The sequence below is a fragment of the Silene latifolia genome, unplaced genomic scaffold (genome assembly GCF_048544455.1).
Source record: "Silene latifolia isolate original U9 population unplaced genomic scaffold, ASM4854445v1 scaffold_122, whole genome shotgun sequence".
Taxonomy (NCBI): Eukaryota; Viridiplantae; Streptophyta; class Magnoliopsida; order Caryophyllales; family Caryophyllaceae; genus Silene; species Silene latifolia.
The window spans coordinates 1,286,117-1,290,643 of record NW_027413128.1 but is presented as its reverse complement, the minus strand read 5'-3'; the positions used below and the strand labels follow the sequence as shown (position 1 = coordinate 1,290,643).

The 4,527-nt window shown below is 41.6% G+C and overlaps 1 non-coding gene across 1 annotated transcript; it reads right to left on the bottom strand.

Moving 5' to 3' along the window:
* Positions 1 to 218: 218 nt before the first annotated feature.
* On the bottom strand, positions 219 to 325 carry LOC141637609 (small nucleolar RNA R71). The gene has a single exon (XR_012541818.1). It is a non-coding gene; the product is annotated as a small nucleolar RNA R71 (small nucleolar RNA).
* Between the last annotated feature and the right edge of the window lie 4,202 nt (positions 326 to 4,527).

Genomic DNA, 4,527 nt, shown 5'->3' with positions numbered 1-4,527 from the left:
TCTTCCTCCCAAGCGCCCCCGTGGGCCCCCGCTGTCCACAGATTTCTCAAACCGGAGTTACTCAAGACCAAATTCGGTGGGTCTTATTTCCTTTTTCTTTGATTGGTACCGCAAAACAATGGTTGAAGAGCCTTGATAAGGCCACTATTGGTATTGACTCTTGGAAGAAATTGGCACTTGCTTTCTACAAGAAATTCTATCCTCCGGAAAAGACTAACATGCTAAGAGCCCAAATCACCGGGTTCAAACAAAGGGACGAAGAATCTTTGTATGAAGCTTGGGAGCGATTCAAGGGACCTTGCCGCTCATGTCCTCATCACGGACTTAGCGAGTGGTTCTTGGTACAACAATTTTGGAATGGTCTATATGAAGACTCCCGAAACATTCTCAACATGGGATCAAATGGTATGTTTACCGAAGTTGATGATAATCAAACATGGAACAAGATTGAGGAAATGACGGTCCATAACTCACAATATAGTAGACCTCGGAAGGCTACTAGAGGAGGAAAGCATGAAGTGGACTCTATTACTCAATTGGGTGCTCAACTTAGTGCTCATATTGATACCATTAATTTGATGTTTCGGAAGGCTATGGCTAAGCTGGAATAAGCCTCCAAATCTAAGCAACATGTGAATGCCATGGTGGCATCTTCATCAATTCCAAGTGGAGTATGTGAGAGTTGTGGAACTTTGGGACATGACCAAAGTGAATGTAGGGGAACAAGTGAATAAGTGAATGCTTTCCAAGCATACAAGAGTGGCACCCCTTATTACAACTATTACAATGAAAACACCAAATTCCATCCCAACCTCTCATACAAAAGCCAAAATGTTCAAAACCCTCAAACAACATACACCCCACCTCCAATGAGAAACCAAGCTCAAAGACCCTTTTCCAATCAAAACCAAAGTTATCAAAACAAAACTCCATACAATCAAACAAATGACCAAGGTTTTGATGTTCAAAAAGCGGTCCTCCAAACGCAAAAGAACCAACAAGAGTTTTTCACTCAAATGCAAAAGGATAGCCAAGCAAAAGACATCACCATTAACAACATACTAGCTCACACAAAGATGTTGGAGACCCAAATGTCCCAATTGGCATCTTCAAGTTCTCAAAGACAAAAAGGGCAATTACCACCTCAAGGTAATCCCCCAAGACAAGAATCGGTGAGTGCCATCCATTTGAGGAGTGGTGCAAGGTATGAAGGGCCGAAGAGGCCCGTTGTAGAAGATGTTGTGAATGCTAGTGACAAGGAAAGAGTTGTTGAAAACTCTAAAGAATAAGAACCCACCATTCAAGAAGCTTCAAAGAAGGATGAAGAAAAGGACAAAGAGAAGGAGCCTATTGTGATTAGACTTCCTTTTCCAAGTCGTCAAGATAAGCCTAAGTTTGATGACCAACTTGGGAAGTTTATGGAGATTGTCAAGAACTTGGAAGTCTCAATTCCATTTACGGAATTAATCAATCATGTTCTGGCCTATGCTAAGTATATGAAAGATATTCTTACAAAGAAGAAATCCATCCGGAATCTTGAGACTATTGCTTTCACTAAAGTGAGTAGTGCCATCCTATAAGGAAGTTCACCTCTAAAACTAAAGGATCCGGGAAGCTTCTCTATTCCATGTACCATTGGCGACACCACAATCAACAAAGCTCTATGTGACCTTGGGGCAAGTGTGAGTGTTATACCATATTCGGTAAGCAAGAGGTTAGGAATGAGAGAACACAAGTGCACTAATATCACACTTCAAATGGCGGATCGATCTACGAAGACACCTATAGGGGTATGGGAAGATGTGCCAGTAAGAATTGGCAAGTTCTTCATCCCGGTGGACTTTGTTATTGTTGACATGGAAGAAGACTCCAACATTCCTATCATTTTAGGAAGACCTTTGAAGTGGGAGATGAAACAATCACTTTTAATCTTGACAATACAATGAGAGCTCCCCGATTGCATGAACCGTGTTTTATGGTTTATCACTATAGCCGGGAAGATGATAGGAAGAAGTTGGCATTTCAATGGAAGAAGAAAGTGGATGATGCTCCATTCAAAGAGCAAGGAAGTTTCAACAAAGAGAGCTTGAAAAGCTCACCCATGACAAGTGAAGAAGGAGGCCTCATTGGCCATAATGACAAGAAGGAAGGAGAGTTGTCTTCATCAACTCATGACATTTTTAGGGATCAAGTAGACGAAGTATGCGGTCTTTGGGATGATGAGTTTGAGGGGATATTCAATCCCTATATCGGTAATGCTATGACCCAAGACAACCATGAAGAACAACAAGTGCAAAGGTCTATTGAAGATCTTTATCATGACAATGAACAAGCTTTCAACTACTTCTTCAAGGTGTTGAGCAACATCAACAACACCTTGAACATGCCCCCTTGACATCTCATTATTGGATGAGAGTTTGGTGGATTCCACCCTAAACCACCATTTGTAATTTTGTAAATATTCTAACTCCCTGACTCGCATTTTAATTATTGTATTGCATTTTTGTCAATTTTGGATTTACATTTTTATGCCTTGATCAAGATTTTCATCATTTTGAGAGAAGTGAGGGAGGGACTTATGTGATTATTGATGTGTAGTGTTTTGCCTTAGTGTGGGGATAGCAAATTGCCTAGGCTATCCAAGCCTTCGTAATGCCCCCATAATGAAGACCACAAGAAATGAAGAGTGAATGACATGGGTTACGAAACGCCCACGGATGGACCTGAATCCGTGTGGCAGAGGGACAATCCGAGCGACCCGACGAGGATCCGCTTGTCCTGAGAAGAACCCGAGCGTCCTGGGTAGGATATGCTCGTCCTGTGAAGCTGGAAAAGAAAATTTTGGGTCTGACTAAGAATCCGAGCGTCCCACGTGGGAATCCGCTCGTCTCAGTCAGGACGCTCGTCCTACAGGGAATCCGCTCGTCTTATTGCTGAAGAATTCTGGGATTTCTCCCTGACAAAGAATCCGAGCGTCTCCAATCTAGTCCGCTCGTCCTGCCACAAAAAGATGCTCGTCTTGCTGATAAGACGCTCGTCCCCAGCGCGTCTTTTGCTTAAGCCAAAAACAGAAGAATCCGCTCGTCCCAACACCTGTCCGCTCGTCTCCCCCTCTGATTTTCAAAAATAACGGGATTAAATACCCCTTTCCCAATTCATTTCCTCATTCACAACATAAACACTACTCCAAACCCTCAAAACCCTCATTCTCTCCATCAACCAATATCAAATTTCTCAACCAAAATCACTCAAATTAAATCCAAACTTCCTCAAAACACAATTAAATCACTCCTTCACCAACAACAAGTGATTAAAACACCAACATCTTCAAAGTTTGAGTCGATTTTTGGGATACAAGGCAACATTCAACTATCCTAAATCGATTTGGGTCTTATTGAAATTTGAAGAAATCAAGCTTATCTTTGGTGTTACTACATAGAGGAGCATGGCAAGAACAAAAGGTGGAAGTAAGGCACCCCCAAAGAAGAACCTTTCCAAAAGACAAGAAGCTCTTCAAGCATCAAAGGCATTGGTGGTTCAAAATATAAGGTTGGAAATTCAAGAGTCTATTCCTCCTATGGAAGCTACTACTTCTACTCCGGTTGTTGAACAACTAGATGATTATCCGGGGGTAATTTTCACTTCCGACTCTCATAGGGAGAAATTTGTTTCCTTTGCTAAGAAATCTATTTTACCCACCAAATTCATATGCCAAGAGACCTTGTCAAAATTGGGTGTCTTAGAACAAACCAAGACCTTTTTCGAGTCCATGGGATTGAGTACATTGTTTAATATGCAAGAGTTGACTTACTCATCCCTCACCTTAGAGTTCTTAAGCTCTATGAAAGTTACCAAGGTGGAGGCTCTAAGGAACATTGAATTCCGACTCGAGAATATTGATAGGAAATTGTCCTTTGAAGAGTTTGGTAATGTTTTTGGCCTTAGCAATGACCCGACCTACACGAAGAAACCTACTAAGTATGATCCCGCTCCCCTATGGAAGGCTATTACCGGTAGAGAGTTTACATCTTATCATGATTATCGTGCTCTTTTTGTCCATCATCCGGGCATAAGGGTATGGCACAAGGTTGTTGGGCATACTTTGATTGCTAGGAAGGGTACGAACCATTTCACCGAACTTGACTTTTTTTATCTCGAGTCGACCTTGAACATTGGAAGAAAGTTCACCAAAAAGTACAACATTCTCCAACTTTTGATTGAGAGGTGGCTCAAAGTCGATCATGGCAAAGAAGGCACAGCCTTTATTGTTAATGGAAGTTTAGTAACTTATTTGGCAAAACACTTCAACCGGAACTTCAACAAGGATAGCACCTATAAACCGGTTAAGGGAGGCCATATCATTGATCTAGCCACCATGGTTTAAAAATTCAAATGGGTCACGAATGATACTCTTGATGACAAATTTGGGTGGTTAACAAAATATGCTAAATCCTTCACATTGCCAAGCAAGATTTGCCGATTGAATGTTCATAGGCCAAACTACCTTCTCCCACTCTCCGACACCAA